A 21,469-nucleotide genomic window follows, 5' to 3' on the forward strand; every position below is an offset into this window, starting at 1 on the left:
TACAGTAATATCTGGGCCCTACCATTATTAGCTGATTTGCCCCCAGTCTATATCTGAGAAATTAAAGTCTCCTATAACAAACAACTCTGAACTGTTTCTTTTTCTGACATTACAGAAATCTAATGATATCTGAAGCTGACCCTGGGACTTGTAGCTGTTATCTTACAGCTCTGAACTTCTAAAATGTAGGGTCATTGTCAGTAGGGGCAAGAAGAGCTTCACTACAGACAGACAAAATCAGGACAGGCCTCTGCATCCATGGCGGTGGGAAGGAGCTCTCTGCATGTCAGTTTGCAGTGATACTGGATAGCAGAGAATTATAAATTTGACAAGAGAAACACTTTGCAAGCAAGTGTCATCAATGACATGCGTGTCACAGTGAGACAACCAAGGATCACACTTTTCTTTATATGCACTTTGTAAGAAATAAAAATTCTTAGAAACCAACACACTGATGTTAGGTGTTAGTTTCTCTTTCAGGAATCTAACACACCAGTATAACTCTCAAATGGTAGGATTAATGAAATACAAAAAGTAATCTTCTAAAAATCTTAATTTGGATATTGCTTGGTAAAGTTGCTGAAAAGAAAAAAAAAGCTCAGCATTCTAAAAAAATATCCCAAGAGGGGGGACACAGCAGCCTATCATGGCATACATTACCTCTGCCCTTAGTTCATCCATCTGCTGCACTCTGAGGAATGCCACAGGGGAAGCAAACATGTGGAGCACAGCTAATAACAGCAATTCTGTCCATATTAGAAACTAATTATCACCCTTTCCCTATTAGGATCAGTGCTTTCAGGATTATAAGCAATTTGCCCTACTAAATGCAGTCTAGAATTTAACACTCAAAACAGTAACTCAATTTTAAAAAAAACCCCACTGATTAGGGCTCATGCAAAATAAGAACAGTATGTCCTTTACAATCTACACAACCTGCCCTCATGAAACTGAAGATCTTTGTGGGGGGTGGAGAGAACAGGACTCTTTAAACATAACCCTGCATGTCTCAACTCTCAGCACAAAAAAAAAAATAAATCACACAATAGCCGTGATTAAGTCTGTGTAAATCTAGTGACAAGGAAAACATTGGTTTTGTATTGTATTAGTGAACTTGTGGAAATAACAGCATGAAACCTCATTGCTGCTCCCCATCAGGTATTTTCCCTATCATTAGATACACAAACTATAAACAACAAAATGGAAACTAAAACTTGAAATAAAAAGCAGTAAATAATGTTTTATATGTTGACCTTGTGATTAGTAAAAAATAAATAAATCTTATTTTCTAGACATTTCTATTCTCTCAAAGAAGCCTATAAAACTAACAAGTTAGAGTTTTGCAACTGAAGTGCTGAGATCTCTCTCTTAAGAGCAGCTTTGACAAACATGTACGAGTATTTTTCTGTTGCAAAAGAATTAGGTTTGCTTTTGTGTGTTTGGGCATGGGGAGGGATATGGGTTTGTTTGTTTTAATCAAGACACTCATTTGAAATCCTCCAGTTCTGTCTACCACAAGTAATCCAATCCCTTCAAGGCACAATCCCATCCACACAAGGCAAAGCAGAAAATAATACAAGGCTATAAATGAACCCACTAATCAGCATCAAGTTGAGGTGAAAATAAGTGCTTTCTTAAAGTCTCCATTTCTACCCGCTTCTTCTTCACACCTTTCCCTTCTCCCTTATCTTAATCCTCAGACTCTGATCACTGGCCTATTGGGAAGGCCAAAGTCTCTACTAAATTCTCTTAATATCAATCCAAGTTAGCCAGCAGGTGCCACTTTACAGCAAGACAAGGTCAACACTTCCCATAGCAATGGAGTAAAATGCCTCCTGGATCAAGTAGTCTAGAATTCAAACCCAGATCTGCTACTTGGGAGCATGCAGGCTGCCCCTATGCCTTAAGGCAGCATTGCCAAGAATTGTTCAAGAAAAAAACAAAACACAAAAAAAAACACAGGTCTCAAGGTTGTAAATGAAAAGCACTCCATAAAAATCAAAGCATTCTGCTTCTGCCTCTGAAGAGCACACACTTTGATGTTCCATCTTAAACTGGTTAATAGGGTAAATAAAATATATTCCAAATATATTCCAAAACATTTCAGTTGAAAACTAGTTTAGGGTCAGACACTCAAAACGAAATAAATAAATAAGCAAGCAAGCAAGCAAGATGCAGTTTTGTACATTCATCGTAATGTATATTAAAATGAATATATACACGTTTCAAATCTCCATAGAATATATAGGTACAACTTAATCTTTGTAGACTAGGCACACCTGTCATGCTCATAGTTGCAAACAAGTTTGCCCTCTTGCATGAAGGCCTACAAAGAGCATGAGCATAATGCTAAATACTAGCAACTTCATGTAATAAGATTATAGTACTTTAAGAAATACTCATCAGCATTTTCTATAAATGAAATGTAAATCCTGATAACTACATACCACCCTCCTGGCAAAACCTAAGCTCATAATGAAAGTAATGCAGTGGGATTTCTGGCTGGTACATAAAATATTGTTAGACTGTTACAGTACTGAAGGAACAAAAATATCAATCCCAACTATCAAATTACACACTGATGTTCAAGTCAAGCTATCATAAAATTAGAGTATGTTGTTACAAGTGTACATGCTGTTGGAAAACAACACTGAACTCTGAAACAGCATTTAATTAAATGTTCATTCTACATATTTGACCCAGCACAGTTTCTAGACTTCACAGGTCAAGAAAAAATGAGAGATTAAAATCACCTGAAGGAAATGTAGACCAACAACCAGAATGACAAGATCTATTATTCTTTGTGGTACAGAAATAGAGCAAATGCTCTGGCTATGTCAGCTTTCCACTAACACAAAGCATTCATAACCCTAGTCCAGTGATTCTCAACCAGGGTGTTGCAGGGATTTGTTCTCTACTAGCAACCTCCTCTTTTGAGCTGCTCTGTTGGCATCATTATTATTATTATTATTATTCCTCCTCCTTCAGGGTACTGCATTAACTTTACTAGTCTAAAGGCATATGTTGTTGCTTCCACAGCTCGTAGTTTCTTTGCCAGACTACAAGCTGAGGCTAGTGAGTTTACATAGTCAGGGAGCCATTCAGGTACTTGGTTCTATCAAGGAGCCCAATACATTTTTTCAAGGAAGTAACCTTCCATGAATACACCCCCCAAAGAAGCATCAGTAGACAAATGGTTCTTCCTCAAGGGAGCACCATTCCTTACCATGGGAGGAAAGGGATAGACATATTGAGCATTCCTTGGTAACTCCTAAGATAAGAGCCTGAGGTGATCTAGTCTTAAACAACAACAGACTGACCCCCCCACAAAAAAAACAAAAAAAAAATCTCAGTAATAAGCAAAAGATCATTCAGGTGGTTTTGATTTCTCTGGCTGCCAAACTACACCATGGAAAACAAGATAATAAAAAGACTCTAAAGTCATTTGTGAGTAGGTGGGTTATTATGCAGTTTAGTAATCCTGATAAAGTGCATGCAATTACATGGGTCGGCAACCTCTGGCCCACAAAGATTTTAACCAGCCCACCAAGCATGTTTGCATGCAAATATATCATGTAATGGTCTAGTGACTGCCTCTCAGTTGCCATCTCCAATCTGAGGAGGACCAAGTGTGTTAATTCAGCTTGCTGTTCGCAAAAGGTTGCCAATCTCTGATCTAAGCCATTTCATGCTCCTCTTGCCCTTCAAATACTCACTTCTTCAAAACAAAAATCTTTTTTTTCCTAAACAGGTTTTTTTAGCTGGCAAATCAAAGACTGGTTCTAGGGAAAACATTATTTACTATAGAGGCAAGTACTATACTTCTGACAAACTTCCTTGCTAATTGCACCAGTTTTTGTTTGTTTTTTTAATCACTGTATTTGAAAGACATGCAATATATTCAGTGGATTATAAGCCTATTGCTAGATATCTATTTCTGGTCTCTCCCATAATAAATACCAGGGTTTAAGCTGAGCTGCTTTTTTGACTCAAAAGATTTTTTTAACAGAGTCAGCAACTTACAACAGGACATAGTGTAATACCAAAATGGAAACTACTTAATCAACACTTCCCTCCTGGAAACAGCAGATCATGTGTAACAGGCAGAGAGCTACTTTGATACAGCCTAGAGCTCAAGTTACATAAAGAACAGCAGAGGTATTCATGTTTTTATTTAAATAAACTCACCAATTTTTTGTACCGTCTTTACTACAATTACCAATATAGCTTCAAACAACATTAATCCAATCGTTTTCCTATTTCACAGGACTGTAGGAGTATACAGCAAGTTCAATTCTGGAATACTTAAAATGTTTACCAAGGCCACACCTATAACTTTAGAACATCCTCTCAGGGTTATATCTATAATTGCTCCAAAAGTTCCAAGATCTTGTCTTCAGTTCTGTGCTGCAGAAAATGTCTTCTAGAGCTACACAATGCTTTAAATCTTGATCAAAGCAAACAAATGCAAAGTCACTTCACAATTATTTTGTTCCCTAAAACACAAATTAAATTTCAATGCAAGTCAGTGCTAATACAAATCACCATCCCTATCACTACCAGCAACAGTTATAGTTGTAGTAATCTGAATGTTTCTATTGCATTCCAATTTTCAGCACATCAACCAAAGTAGGTTTCAAATGCCAGAGATCAGTCCAAATAAGTAGTTATATTTAGTAAGTAGAGAGGAAAAAACAAATATTCTGAAGTGATTTAAGGAAGGAAGAGAACCCAGAGAGCAGAAGTTTGAAATCTGTTACAGCATGAATGCAAAATATTTGGCCCACAAGCCATATCTGGCCATGGAGCTGTTTCACCTGGGCTTCTAAAGTGGCTGGGAATTCATGGATGTGATGAGAAGGGATGGGGCCTTCCAACAAATTTCAAGTGACAGAGCCATGACAGGCACACAACTCAGTGGCAGGGGGGGTCCAAGCAACTGCTGCGTTAATCCTCATGCTGCCACTTGCTCTTCTGCCACCAACAGATCCAGATCCAGCCCAGAAGGCTTCTTGTCTGGATCAAACCTATGAGGAGCCTCGCAGTCCGTATCTGACGCAGGGGCATGGGTGAGTTTGACACCCCTGTGTTAGGGGAGAGCCACTGAGAAGCTTCCAAGCAAACTGAACAGAAGTTTTGGTTTCTTCAAGACAAAACTCTGAATGCTCCCCTTCACAGAAGTCTGTGCCAGAGTTTAGCACTTATTTTCTGAGTTTTAAGCAAAGAAAGGTAATATATATTCAAAGATACACATTGTATAGTGGCTCTGAGCACTAATTTCATTGGCAAATTTACTCAAGAAGAATGCAACTTTTAATGCAGTGGTTCTTGACCTTTTTAGATTTTTAGCACCCGTGGATAAACTAAAGGCACCAGAAAATGCCAGCTCTTAAATTTTCACTCTTTCTTGACTACAGAAAAATTAGAGCAGTTTTTCTATTGTTAAAAAAATTCAGAAAAACTACAACTATAGATTTCTATTTGAAATCTCTAGGTTTATCTTATAAATCATGCTTGTAAAATAAACAGTACTAACAACATGTTGCACCCTTGAAAGGATCTCAAGGCACCCCAGGCTGCCATGGCATCCTGTTTGAGAAGCACTGCTTTAGTAGAATCACCAGAATAGGTTTTTGAACATGTATAAAGCATTGCCAAAGTGAATCATCTTCACCTATTGATATTTCAGCTAAGCACAGGGGAGCTCATTCAAGCTAAAGCCCCATTCTGTTAATCTGCGTGTGTGTGTGCATACATACACACATACTTTCCCACAGTTACGATGCTACAGTTTAAAAAATAATTTTCTTCAAGATTTGGTAGCAGAGGAGTGGTCCTAATACACTACATTTTTGAAATCAAGTTCTATTCTGAAGAGACTGATCCAACCGCATATTGAAGTGAAAGTTCGTGGTGGCATACTCCTTGTCAAAACAAAAATACAATTTCAAACAAAAAAGTTGATGCCTTCTGCAAGCAACAGAGAGAGAAGAGACACTAGGAACTACAGCAAGCTCAAATTTTTTGTTACACTAATTTTTCCCCCAGACTTGAAAAATGTATATTGGTTTTGGTGTTTGAATTTATGAAGTATACTGATATCTGCATTCATGTTTAAAAAAAAAAAAAAAAGCAATGCTTGATGTACAAATTACAGAGCCATCTTCTCCAAAAACTACTACTTCAAACAAAAACATTGTAGGACAGTTGCAGTATCATGCAACACATACACTACTAAGGGTAACAGAGATATAAACTTCCAGGTTAGTAAAGTGCATCAAATTGGGATTCTCATTTTCCTTTCCACAATCTAGTCAAGGAGTAGAAACAGCGAGGAATGCTTAAAATGCTGGAGAGTAGCAGCAGTCAACTGACTAGTATTTTCTCAATTTATTTTAGGCAGACAGTGCAGACATAAGATGCAAGGGCTAGCTGCAGGGTCTACACTGCAGAAATTTCCCCATCCCTTGAAAATCTTCATGTACTGTTGAGTATTTCCCTTTGGAGCACTTAGACCACCATTAGCATCAACTGTTCATTCAGGAAACATGCTGGCTGAAGAATCATAATAAAATTGTTCACTGTAGAATAGCACGCAACCGAGCTCCACCATGTGTGCAATGTGAGTTGTACAAATAAGTGCCTTCCAACCAACTTCACCTGTGTGCAGGAAACAAACAGATATGCCACTTAAGCTGAAACTTTCACTCTGAGCAGCAAAGGGAGGTTTCTTTGCACAACTTGAACCACATGACAACTATCTCCATCCATACTTGTATTTCACTGATACAGAACAGGACAGAATCAAAAGATTGGAAGGGACCTCAAGAATCATCTACTTCAGGCCACTACACCACTGTTCCTAAACTATCCCAGTCAGATACTTATCCAGCCTTTCCTTGAAAGTCTCCAAGAGAGAAGATCCACACCTTCCCTAAATAGCCGTTCCATTACCCTTCTACTCTTAGGGTAGGAAGCTTTTTTCCTGAAATTAGATCAAATCTATCTTGCTGTAATAATCCCATTATCACAGGGTTGGAACGGAAGAACATTTCTCCTCCTCCTCTTCCATGGCAGATTTTCAAATATACAGAGTAGATTGCGATCAGCTTTGCTGAAGGGGACCAGAAAAGGTGACTGTAATAAGTGGGAATGCTTCCAAACCTGTTGGATGCATACATATACAAACAAGAGTGCAGGTGTGCAAGGAGGACTAAAAAAAAAAAGGGGGGGGAGCAGGGAGGGGGGGAAAAGAGAGGGGCAGGCAGGCAGGCAAGCAAATGTCTTCAACATAAACAAGACTAGAAATGTTAGCCCAGGGCTGGAATTTGTCCAGGACACTGGTACTTATGTTCTGACAACATAAATTCATTGTGTAGTATTCATTCTTTTAAAAAAAATTTCATGTTGATATTTATATTATGGCACAGGCAGATTCCAAGAGAAAAAGATCCCAAATTAGCCAAGTATTTACATGCATGCTTAACTTTTTAGCAATACATGTGTGCTCATTTCAAGGGGTACACTTGAAATGACATGTGTGTTTATGTACCTTGCTGATCTGGGAACAAAAATGAAACCATTCCAAAAATCAAAACAAGGACCAAGTCAACTGCACACGGGTAAAGTACAAGATCTGTGAATACATCCAGGTAGAGAAAAATCCATCAAGCACAAATATCAGAAAGAAAAAGTACGGTTCAAAAATGACTGAAAGAATGAGATTTTTAAAGGTTAGATGTGTTGAAATAAATTCAACTAGAAAGCAAAACTGAGCACTGAATAATTAGTTGCTGAAATGCATAAAAGCAAACCACCAGGCTAGTAATCAGTGAGGCCATTAAAACAGACGTAAGTGGGAAGTTAGCAACAGAAGAGGATAACATTGCCAAAAGCTTCACTGAATTCCATGTGCATTTAGAAGAGAATCTGAAGGTCAAATCATAATGATGGGATTCATTTTCCTGGATGACGAGAAAGGAGAGAATCTTAAGAAATGTGATTACACCAGAGCTAGGGATTAGGCAGCTAGAAATGTAAGTTGACAAAGCAGCAGACCAATGCCATTTACACGGCAAAATTTTGATGCAGTCAAGGAGAAAGGAAAAAATTTGCATTGCAAGATGGCTAATACTGTAGCCATGAGAAAAGGGGTTTACGAGAAAACCTAAACATTAGATTCAGCAAATGAAATGAAAGTGTTGTAACAATAAAGATGCTGAACACAAATATCAGAGATGGGTCAGGAAAAAGAAAAGGTCACCTGGCAGTTCTGCTTAAAGGAAAAATGCAAGCTAGTATTAAAGATATTCTAAAAAGTATATCCAATTAAAACATTTCAGACACTTAATTATACAATTTAAATACAATAATACTTAAGTACAACGACAATTGTACAACAAGATATTAATCATTTTGAGCAAATCTGCCTCACAATATGGAAGCATATAGATGAGAGACACAACGGGACAAAGCTGTGACCCAATCTCACCAGGATCTATTCCTTCCTCCTTTTGCTAAGTCTTCAGTCAAATATGCAGATCTCGGATCAGCCTCTGTCTTCTAGGGACTTACCAACAGCTTCCCTATTTACTCGAAGACTGTCATTCTCATATTGAGGGACTATTAACAACAATCTGGACATCTTCATAGATCAGATCAGGTCTAACAAATTAAAGTCCATTAAAAAGCAATCAAATTCGTTTTCAAACTGATACTATTACAAGCTACTAATTTAATGGAGAGTTGCATTTAAAACAACAGCGCATACCTCCAACCCAGAAGTGACTTTTCAGATTTCCTTTTCAATTTAAATTCTCACTTTTGCTCTCTTCAAAAAGTGATCTCCAAGATAAAACTTATAAATCTGTGTTATCATCCATGGAGGGAAAAAAATGAATAAATAAAATACCCACTCCAAGTTATAATTACTTTTTTCCATCCTACAGAAAAACATTACATTAAAAACACTCAGATTGGACAGTCAAGAATGCAAGTCAGGAAATGCCAGAACTAGGATCACTCAATCAATCTTATTTCAGTCTCTACATCACTAAAAGCATTTTAGCATGTAACAAAGAAGTATATTATAATTCATATACAAGGCAGCAAAATTTAAGGTTGCATAGGCAACCTTAGTTCTGGCACTGCCTCAGTTGAATAGTCAAGCATTTGAAAGTTTTTGGGGGGAGTTTTGGGCATAATTCTCTCTGCGTGGTTTCATACATTTAAAGACAAAACCAAGAAACTCCATCATGTGACATTACAATGACACCTATGTTGGTCATCTGCAGAAATGCAGCTTTTAAATTTATTGCATAGACAAGTATTACTCAAGCTGAAGAAAGACTAGTAAGCTTTCATCCACTGGACCAGAATTGTGGGACATTTGCCATACTTGCCCAGCAGGTTTTACAGCTCTCTTCTGACAACAGACAAAATGTCAAGGCTCAAAAATCTTGGATTTCAATCCAGGCCCTGAAAGGTGCACTTTAAAGGAGGTTCATTACCCTTAAGTTTAGCTCCTCCTGTAAGTACTATGCCCATTCTGCACCTTTTCCATCCTAGTTTCTTATTTTAATTCAAGCCTCTACTTCTCCACTTTTCATGATTTTTCCCCCAAAGCCAAAATTCTCTCATCAGTTTCATGCGTAGCCCACCACAACTCTTCATTTGATCTGTTTTCAGACCCCAAGCACCAGTCAATCTGTGTCCACACATTTACCATTTCCACTTGCTGACCTAGGTTGTCCAAGAAACATATTTTCACCTTAATAACAGCAATCACTATGATGAGACTCACTTAAACCTTCACATACAAATCTAAAGCAGACAAGAGAAAATATCTCACTCTACTTTGTCAGTTCTCCAAGATCCATAATGTTCCTACTTCCTTAGATTTGCTAAATTACTCCCCATATCCAGGCAAGCATCCTACATACAAGCCCCAAGCCCAGAGGCCTTGGGATTTAGATACCCCCAGTCTTGCTTGTTCTTAGCCAAAAGGCTGAGAAACACAAACTTTTGAAATTTCATTTCAAGGGGCAAATCTGTTCTGAATTCTGTTAGGCAATGCTCCCTAGTCAAGTTCCAAATTTCAGCTAAAAGCTCAATTGTTCAAGTGTGTGTGTGGCTCTATCATCAAGCAAGTATCCTTTCTCCCAGACTCATCAATCTTGGGCTTCAGATACTTGCCCAAATCCATGGCAAGCACACTATATAGAAGCCCCAAGCCTTGAGGAATCAGGGTTCAGACACCTTCTTGTCTTGCTTGCTCCCAGCCAATGTGGGACATGTGTTTTACAGCTATGCTCATGGGTATTGCATTTAATCAACTTCATGGCTGGTTTCCATTGTTGAGCACATGATGCTTTTGGCAATGTTTTAAGGATAGGCAGCATATTTAGTGAGATTTCTTTATACGCAGTTTAAAACAAGGGGCTTTTTCTTTCCATGCGAACTGGGCAGGAGAACCTCATCTTGTATTTGAATAAACACAGTGTTTGTAAAATACTTGCGTGTCCTCCATGGGAACCCTACAGAAGTACAATTCTTTTCCGTAGTATGAAAGTACTACTGGTCCCGTTAGATTCTGTAACTGCTAATAAAACCCTCACAATTTTTTAAAAAATAAATTACAATCTTCACCAGAGGTTCAAAAAAATTAAATTAACAGTTTTATTAAAGGCCATAATTATATGTGTGGTATAGGATTAAAAGCCACTGTCTTTGAATAGATATGCCGATATTGTCTCTCATTAAATCTCTGAAATAAAATTTTGAACTGGTTCCTCCCCACTACTGAATTCCACAGGTATTTACTAAAACAGATTTTGTTTTATTAGACTACATTTCATGATGTACCTTGACAGGGTACAAGTTGTTTATCATAAATCAATAAAACAGATACAGATATAAATACAGAAAGGACCTAAGATTTTGGTGAGGGTTTATTTTGTTTTGCTCTCAAGTTCTCTCTCATATTAAGAAGTTTTAATCAATCATGAAGAAGTGATCCATGAATCAATGTTCACCACTAAATTACAGTACAGTAAGGTAACCCAGATTTCAAAGCATCTATAGCTCTTAATTATTCTTCATTCAATATGCATTTATTCAACAGTACTTCATAACCTTCCCCTCACACATCTACCTCAAATCACAACACAGGAGTCATAGATCCTTCATGGAAAGCTATATTAGTGGAATAAAGCTGTTGTTTTTATTACAAATTAAATAAGCAAGTAATATTTCTAGGGTTAAGGGGAGACGAATTATGGAGGACTCAGTTTCAAGACCATCATGTTATATCAATTTACTTCACATAATTTAAAAATACCCATGGTTAGAGCATGATTAGGTTTTCCATCTTCCTTAAAGTATACATTCCATCTAGTGCATCCCAAAGGGCATTATTAAATATTCAAAATACAGGGCACAGTAGCAAATTCAGTCACATTAACACAGCCTTATTTCTTGTTTCAGTCAGAGCGTATTTTGTCAAAAACATACTTGATTACTGAATCTTTTTAGACGACTTGTTACCATATCCATGATTATTAGATCATGGCCATAGGCTAGACACTGGTACATATATCCAGATGTCAAAGTGAATTTAATCTATTAAATACAGAAGATAGCTATGGACAGGCCTGTTTTCCATTTATACATCAGAAGCAGTTTTTGGACTTAGGATTTTCCCCCCGATTGAAGAAAAAGATTCACCAACTATCTGTTTCCTCCTAACATGTTTTTATTAGGAGGAATGTAATAAAGAAAGCAGCACATGCAATTTGAGCCATTTAAAAATATGCACAGATTCACGGTTGAGGATTGTTCTCTCAAAAAGTAAAGTAGTGTTAAGCCCTATACTCATATTTGCAGATTCATGTTTTTTAAATGAAAGATTTTATATTTAGACAGGCACGTAGTAAAAGGGATAACAACGACAACTTAGATGCAAAAAAAGTCAGAAAAAAGAAGATCATGTCAAAGGATAAGAAATGTTCATTAAGACATTTTAAATTATAAAAAAAATTAATATCCTGCATGGAACTTTTTGCAAAAACCAACATGCAAACCAATTTATTTTTCCTAAAACTCTTTTTCTTAAATATTTGCAATTCTGCAATTTCTTTTGATGAAAAGTTCTAAACTATGGAATACCTCCTCTGTAATATAAATACTACACTTATTGTACAGATGAGAAAACACAGGCAGAGCAAGCTTTACTGAATTAGCCAAGGTGACACGGGGAAACAAATTACTACAGAATTAGGAAAAGAACTATTGCCTCCTATCACTGTTCTTTAAATTATAAATAGAATAAGATTATTTCACAAGAATGTAACCTTGACAGGAATTTGATAGATACATTAATTATTGCTTCAGTTTGTTTATAATACAAAAATGCATTAAGTATCAAGTAAACAATAACATTTCCTATGCCTATTGTACTGGATGCATGAATTTTTACTGAATTAAGTATAATAAGAAAAACAAGTTTTAGAATGAAAAACCCCACAAATTAAGAATTTTTAAAAGTTTGAGAGAAAAATGCATCTTTTCCAAAAATCCCAGTAATCCAAAACCCCTTAATTTAATATCGTTTTATCAGCAAATCTTTATTATCTACAATGAAAACTTCTCCCATTAAAAAAGAAGTCTAGTGGAATAAGTAAATCCAGGAAGAAACCGTCTCACAACCTCATACACACAGAAACAAACTGGACTAAAAACTGTAAAACTATGCAATACCTACATTTTATAATAAATATAATTAAGTTGGAATTGTAATTTAATTAACAAATATTTTAAACAATTTTGTAATCCAAAATCTTAGAAGACTGAAATATTTAGTGTACGAAAGAAACAAAAAAAAGGTAACTGGGGCACTAGACAAATATTTTTGCAAGTTTAGTGAACAAGTTTATGCATTTAACAAGATGTCACCTCACTGTGTGCATGTACACACATGCCACTGTATATATAAAAAGCTACACACAAACAGACCGTGTGTAATATATATATTTTATTAGAATTACTATACTGAATTCATATTTTAAGTCATTAAGAGTTCACTTTATCTGAACTGATAATATGAAATAATATGCCTTTGAACCCACATTACTTCTTCACCATCTCAGTCCATCACAACTCCTACTGAAGCCACTAGCATATCCTTTGACATTCCTCAGTTATTCCCACCTCTCAAACTCTTTGTGGCACCAAACAAGGAATATGAAAATGAAAATGGCACCAGATTTTGGAGGTACCAGGTCAGCATAGGGGCTTATACTGGAATAATGAACAGTTTACATGAGGTACTTTAAATGCAATTTTTGCTAATACTGACCAAGTCAAATCACTATATGATACTTCCTATGAATATGTAATCAATTCAGTACATTTCAGCAAAAAATGTTGTCACAATACATAAAGTCAAACTACCAAATTAACTGACACTGTTCCTGCCTTATCAGTAGACAACCCAAGGACAGAATGGGCATACAAATTAAACATTTGTATGAATCCTGAAAGACTTTCTTCAAAACTGAACTGTAACCAACTGGGCAACATGGCAAGTGGAAGCTCATACTGTCATGGCTGCATCTGCTTCGAGGATAAACTAGAGAGCTTCAGCATATGGGACTACCAATGCAGCATTAAAACACACTTAAAAGGTAAGAAAAAAGTAATACAGTAATAACGTGTGCAGTTAAATTCCCTTGTTTCACATTCTCATTGTAATCACTGTTGACCTCCCCTTCTACCTATCACAGTTATGCCACTGTACCAAGGTCACTTAGCCAATAACTTGTCTACTTAAGTTAAAACAATGATGTGAAATCTGAAAGTAGCAGGACATGTCTAAATTGTTTAGAGTAGCACTGCAGTAACACTTCCTAAGGCCGAGTCAAACCGAAGCTACACTTCATCAGAACTATAAATGCTACTGATCAGATTAATTTGATATGTACTGGCCATAATAAAAGGAAAATTCTCCCCAAGTACAAATAAAGTACAATCAAGACAAGAAAGTGTTCATAATGGGATTTCATGCTCCTTTATTAAAAGAAACAACTTGAAGTGTCTCATTTCATCAAAATGAATAACTTATCCACGTGAAAAAATGATGAAGCTAGAGTCTACCAGAAGAGGGAAGGGATAAATGTTAAATATGTTATTTGATAAACTGGATTAATGAATATATTTTTAAAAGTTAAGGGATAAAGGAAGGGTAGTTTACAAACATTACTGCAGTATTTTAATTTTCTTAGGTTGTTTGTTGGCTTTGGTACCTGAGAAAAAAAGAGAGAGAAGGAAACTTAAGTTTGCATTACATCCGTGTATTGTACAGCAGGTTTTCAATTGATTTTTTTCTTATTATAAATAAATGTTTTTGGTCTTGACATTTTAAACAGGAGATATTAAAATAATCTTATTCAACTTTTAAGAGCTGAAAGTCTTCCTACATCTCCAAAGACAAAATAAGCAGCAAATTCCTATCAAAGTAGGTCAAAGCACATGCATACTTATTTATCATCATCAGTCTGAAATACTATACACAAGTTATTTTGTATCCTATACATCAACTGGGAAAATACAAGTCTTTCGTCTAAGCTACACACATATATACACACCATGCTTGCTGAACAGTGATTCCAGTAAAGAGTATATTTTCTAAACAGGTATAAATTAAATAGATCATTGGACACGGTGACAATTTTTTAGTCATGTTTAAGGAGTTTATCATTTAAGAAGTCAAACAAAGCATGTACTTTAGTTGGGGCACAGAAAAACACCAAATCAATAAAAAGTATAGAAAAATGAAGTACCTCATCCAAAATGCTATGCCATGGACATAAATACTCCAAGAGAGACTGACAGAACCATAACGTTTTGGAGGCATACGTATCTTAAAATATTTTTTATGTGCTATTTATATTACATCTTCAGAGGTGGTTACAATTAATACAGTTCTGTACAGGCTACAGCAAATACAGCAAAGTACTAGAGTCAAGCCATACCACATAACATTTTTACCAAAAAAATGGTCAAGTGCTATAGTATCTCGACCAATATGTGAAACCAACACTGTTTCATAGTCACACACAAATTTTTAAAACAAAAACAAAACAAAAAAAAAGAGCTAGCAACCAGCATCATGAACAATAGTTCAAATGGCAAATCAGCACAAAAATCAAGTTGTGAATTGTAAATCAGAATAGTTTTTTCTTCCCATTGAAGAACTACAGTCCCATGCTTATGCTCATAGAATACCTTCAAATACACACATCAAGTACTTTAAGAGTTGCAACAGCTCTGCCAAGAATTCTGCGTTTAAAAAGGACCTTCATTGCTATGGCAACAGCATGTTCTTCAGTAACCAAGTCAGAGGCGGTCTGTGACACACGTGAAAGATGTCCCAACTCGTTTCTCCTTGCAGCACAAGGAAGGCTGTCGTGTACATACCAATTTTCACTCACAAGAATACCAAGTATTAAACAGTGTTTGACAACAGTTCATAGGATACTTAGTATATCTAAAAATAAGCAGCTGCATCTAGAAGAAACACTGTTCGGATTACAAAACTGATATTGGCAATTCTAGGACCACATGAAATTAAATGCTCCATGACAGGCAAGATGTTTTTTTACATCGTCTGTTCCAGGTCTCTAATAGGGCTGTACAAAACAGCACCATTCCACTTCTACAGAACAGTGTTTTGTTTCAAAAGCACTTTTCCATTTCATTTCATCAAAACTGTTTTGCTGCTTCAACGTTTTGCCCATAGGCTATAATGGGGAATCATGAAAATGCCTAAAACTTTGTTATTTCTTGCCCGATTCAGATGAAACTTCCAGGGATGGAAGGCACCTTCTGAGGGCATGAAGTCTCCCAAGTTTTAAGGAAACAGGTGCACAGGTTTCTGGAAAATTGTACCTCAAGGTGTTGACAAGCAAAACTCCTGTCACTTGCCAATAGAGGCAGCCTTCTGTCATCCAGCCCAGATCCGGGGGCCTACACCCCCAGGAGGGCTGTGGAGCTGGACTCCTCTCGGGGGTGCAGGTCTCCCATCTGCCTGCCAGATGACAGGAGGCTGTTGCTGCCACCTGGGACAGGCACTAGGCACAGCCTATGCTGAGAGCTGGGAAGACTGGTGCTGCTGCTGGCCCCAGTTGGCAGCGACAGCATGCTGTCATCTGGTACAGATCCAGGGGCCCACACCTCTGGGAGGGCTGGGGACTGTGCCAGAATCCTCCTGTGGAGCATGGCCCCCAGATCTGCACTGAATGACAGGAGGTTGCTCCTGCCAGCTGGGACTGGCACTGAAGCCAAGTAAGCCTGTCTTCAAAACTCGAAATGTTTCAAAACTTTCAAAACATTTCAAGTGCCCTTGTTTTGTTTCAAAAGCTGTTTTAAAGGCCCTTGTTTTGTTTTTATTTCACTGTTTTGAGCTCGAAATGCATCAAAACAGCTTTGCAATGAAACACTAGGTGAAATTTCACACAGCCCTAATTTCTAACCCCAATGTCACTGCAGGAAGGAGGGGGGAAAAAGTTCATACTGAGTGTGAAGTGAATTAGTAGAAAGTGAAGCAGCCATCATGTGCTCAACTTAAGCAGTATCTTAGTATCTGGCCTCCATAAAACTAATTTAAGATTTTTGCTGACATAAAAAGACTCTCTTTACACTCTATGAAATAAGTATTATGGTGTATTAAAACTCAAGGTGGCTTCCAGAACTGACAAAAAATACAAGCTGTTTCTAGAGAAGAGATAAGCAGTATTTTCTGGTCGGAGCACAGGAATAACCTAGATCAAGCACAAAGTAGGCAGGTATTAGGACCCAGTCACTGCTTCTCCCCACCACTTGTGCTGCCCAACTGCAATGTGGCACTAGCAAAGCTCCCTACACCGGAGCTCCTTAACTGTACTGCAGCACATGTACAGCTCCCCCTCTGCTGGAGCCCCTAACTGCAGCAAAGCAAAGAAGAAAAAAAACCATCCTCTGCCCCTCCATCCCAAGACCTAGCTTGCTATTTAATCCCAAAAGTGTTTAAGTCCAGAAACAAAAGCACTACAAACCATTTGGGCATAAAGCCCAGATTAAAGCAAAGAATAGTGCTATATCACATTATGCTACAGAAACATTGGTAACATTTTGCACATTAATGTAAGCAGACTGCACAGTCACAACTCAGTAAAATGGTAATAAATAGGTTACAGAGGGACTTGAGAGGAATAAAATTCAGATCTATAAGCTTTCATGATGTACTATGTTTCACATTTCAAAAAGCAGATACAGGTGAATGGTCTCTACTTCATTACCTACATCTCTTTATCCTGGAGAGTCAAAAGTATCACTGAATTAATACAAAAAAGGATTTATAACAGGGCACTGACAGATGTGCAGGGGGGGGAATGCACTTTACTGACAGAAGCAGCACATTAGTTTGACACAGCTCTGCAGCATCTACACAGACTGGGCACTTCAGCTGGGCTTTTTGATGCTTCTATCTAATAGCTGATTCAATCCAAGTGTCTGGAGTTTAGCAGCCACTATGTTCAAATTCTTGGCACCTGTGATAACTGTTACCTCAGACAAATCTCTATTTGTTTACAAAGCTTTCAGATTACTTTCAGTTACACATTAAATAGATAGCATACTTGTATCAATTATATACAGCAACAGAATTCACTTTTAAAGCTTTTTCAAGAAACTTACAATACGTTTACATTGCAAGAAATCACTATTTTTTTTAAACTGACTCGTTTTCACTTTATAAAAGCTGCCCTGCAAAGGCAGTAATAGGAGCAACACCTTCTGCTGATTCATGAAGGCCTGGTAGCTTATTTTTGGGGGGGATGGCATGGTGGGGGGAATAAGGTTTGAGGTCTTTCTTAGAAGTTTTCCCTGTATTTATGTTAAAAGTTTTTATTAGGCTTGTTTTTGCTGAAAGACTATGGAAGACTAAAAGACTAATAAAAACATGACTTAAAATATGAACAAAAGGCAAAGGTACTTTTAGTCAGCTTGCTTCAATCAAGTGTGCAAACACATAGAAGAAAAAAAAATTATTTGAAGATTCAAATGTCTCCAACAGAAGACTGAGAAATTTCATGTTTTCATCTCTTTATTTTCCACTTTTAAAAAGGCCTCCAACAAGCACAAGGCAGGCAATAAAATTTCAAAATAAATAAAATAACACCTTTAAATGCCACGTAGGCAGGAAATTTATAAGACAAATAGACATCCTGGCCTCTGTGCATGTGTGCAGAAAAGTAACCAAGATGTACATTTATTTTATAAATCAGAAAACAAATTACTGCCTAAGCAGATAGCTTTTGAATCTCAAGTGTCATAATTACCAATCCAGTAAACACAAACTATAAAATATAGTTTTTGGGACTCTCTACAATAGTTAGTTACTACACCTGGATGTTAGTTTTTGAAAGAGTTGGTCCTTGATTTGTAGAAACATACAAACATACTAACATACTCTAAAACCATCATCTTCATTAAATTACTATTTCTGCTTCACCCAAAATTCAGGAAGAAAAATTCCTCCTTATGGCTATCCTCCTTATGGATTATTTCTCTATTACAAGAATATGTTTTACATATTCATAGCAAACTTAAAGAATTAGATAATATGGTCATATCTTCTTTATTTGCAGCAGGTGACAGTTGTGAAAAAAACAAATCAATGATAATTTTAAGCAGCAGTCTTTTACAACATTTATGACTCATGAACTAGTTGCATGAGGAAGCTAGACCAAGCACAGGTGTCACATTGAAAATCATCAAAACATTAAAATAAATAAAAAAAATTGTGACCTAAAAGCAAAGCTGTCTGATTTAATCATTTCACAAAGCAGCCATGGTAGCTGTTGGGATAGCATCAAGACTACAGTATCTTCCATTCAAATCAGTGAATTGCATTTTCCTAGAGGAGATAGAAAATACTGACCTGGTCCCATATTTGTATAGCTTTCTACATAAACTAAAACCTAATACAAGTAATATTCAGTGGCTTATATATGTGATCCATCTTCTAGCTTTTTAAGGTTGAAACTGCATTTTTTTTTATTCAAAGTACAAACACCCAAGATAAGTCTTACAGTTCAAATCATGGGCAGAGATCAAGAATTTTGAAAAGGGGGTGCAAATGGTATGACACAATCACATAAAACACAGTTTTCCACAGTTAAACTGAATGATATAGTGCTACCCCAGTCTAACATTAGCAAAGCTAGTTTCTCTTTAAGATCAAAGCAAAAACAAATATAACTATTGGAATGGGCACTAATTTCCTAGATTTGCATATAAAGTTTCAAAAATACAACAAACTAGGCAAAAATTGTCAAAGAAGTACAAATATATTGTCTCATTAGTCCTGCAGTCATTATGGTTGAATGCATGCATCTTATTCAGATTCATAAAACAAAATGTAGCCTTCTTTAGCATCTTGATAGTTCCTCCAATACTTTATCATCAGTCATTTCTACATCTAAATTAAAATTACCATACTGAAGTTAAGGCTTTTAGCTAAAGCTAAAAACACAGTCTGCAGGACTGTAAAATACATAAGAGATCTTACTAGGAATGGCTAATAGACAGCACAACTACAGAAGAAAAGATAGTTTTAATAGTCGAACAACAAAATCATTAAAAAGGATAGAGGGCTGTTAACATCTGTGGAGTACAGAGAGATAAGCAGGAAATCAGGACGATAATGAGCCATGAAGTCAACTGACTCTCTCAGCACTGCCTGAATAGAAATATTGCTGCACCTCCCAGGCAACTGGTTTTGAAGTATGGGTGGAGCAGCAAACGGGGAGGGGGGGGGCACTGTATCAGTGCACCCCCTTGGATCTGCCCCTGGTTCAAATAGTTTTTACTAAAATTCATTGCATCTCGTAGGAAAGCAGGGCTGAAAGAGACCAACTACATTCTTAGGTCTCCATTATACTCTACTAATGAGAAAATATATTTGATCTTCACATCATTATTTTCACTTGCTCGTTTTCCTTCCCTTTGTTTTCATCACTGAAGTTTAAAAAAGAAAAAAAGATGGGTCTTTTTAACCAAATTTTAACTGATTTTTCAACTACTACATACAAAATGGTATAATACTGGTTTTGTACTTACACAGGACACACTATTTGGAAACAGAAAGTATCTATACATTTTGTCCATAAAAGCTAGGCACAAAGGGGGACAAGAAGATAATAAATTAATTTTCCTAAAAAGATAGTAGCATATATAACCACAACTGGATACATCAACTTAAAGGCAGGTTACACAGGGCTAAGAAGTGGCTAAAAATGGGCAGCTTCTCACAAAATAAGTGTGGCCCTTGTGTATCCAAGTCAGTTTAGTTTATACTTCAAGTACTCCATATCTGTTAGCCCTACAAAACAACAAAACCAAAAAACAACCAAACACACAAAAGAAACAAACAAAAACCCCAACATAGCTATAGATCATCTTCATCTTTTTTTTAATGGAAATTTTAAAAAATTGCTTTGGAAACCAGTGAGAGAATTAAACTCTAAAAGCATTTTTTGTAAAAAAATGCCATCTTAGAAAATAATTACCTACCTATATCCTAAACTGACCTATTCAAGTTTTACCTCTACACTACCAGTGGCTCAGTTTAATCAGTGCCAAATACAACAGAACCTCTCATATACACGCCACACCATCAGCACTGGCTCTTCTATCACTGGGTTCTTCCCTAGACTTACTCTAAATTGGGTCAGAGAAGTGACAAAAACTACTAGCTTAAGCTGTCACTAGAGTTTACATAATTGCTACCAGCAAAGGTAATGAAATAGTACAAGATTTCAAAAAAAAGCTCAAAAAGATCTCAGGGACAGATCACTATTAAGGAAGATTAGGAGTACACGAGAATAATGCTGTTTGCATAAATGAGTGATATGTATACACAAACTCCTTTATACAAGAACAAACAAAGTTTTCAATATGAGCATAATAAAAATATACAGTTATTCACATGCATGACAGATTTTGACAGTCCTTCTAAAACTGGAGTTTTCAACTTTTTTGGATCAGTGTACCCCTGGCACCTGGATGCCGAACCTGGGGGGGGGGGGGGCGTTGTGGAAAGAGCACATGGCCAGATGTGGAGCAGCAGCAGCCACCCCATGCAAGCTTCCCCTGCCCCACATATCCGGTCAGGTGGGCGGAGCCTGCGCGGCAGCGCAGGATGGTGAATAGCGGCACTCCATCCCCACCCACCCACACATCCCCGTAGGGCCTTCTCAAGAACCCCCAGGGGTACATGTACCCCCACTTAAAAACAGCTGTTCTAAAAGATCAGAGTGAGATAGGACCAACCACAGGTCAGTTTCCATGCAAAACAAAAAAAAGCTAAAACTTAAGATCATTTCAATCCAATTCAAAACAATCTTACTTATGTCTAAAACTCTATGCCTAA

At 36.9% G+C, this 21,469-nt stretch overlaps 1 protein-coding gene and 1 long non-coding RNA gene across 12 annotated transcripts in view; one reads left to right on the plus strand and one right to left on the minus strand.

Moving 5' to 3' along the window:
- The window catches only part of LOC109308984, a 20,008-nt gene extending 5,116 nt beyond the window's left edge, over positions 1-14,892 (plus strand). Inside the window, exons 2-3 of the long non-coding RNA XR_002100755.1 lie at positions 3,928-3,940; positions 14,882-14,892. This is a non-coding gene — a long non-coding RNA (uncharacterized LOC109308984). The remainder of the gene's footprint in view (positions 1-3,927; positions 3,941-14,881) is intronic.
- Positions 1-21,469, minus strand: part of TCF12 (transcription factor 12) — a 310,429-nt gene that overhangs the window by 271,834 nt on the left and 17,126 nt on the right. The window lies entirely within an intron of this gene.

Source organism: Crocodylus porosus, unplaced genomic scaffold (genome assembly GCF_001723895.1).
Source record: "Crocodylus porosus isolate Cpor-Errol unplaced genomic scaffold, CroPor_comp1, whole genome shotgun sequence".
Lineage (NCBI taxonomy): Eukaryota > Metazoa > Chordata > Crocodylia > Crocodylidae > Crocodylus > Crocodylus porosus.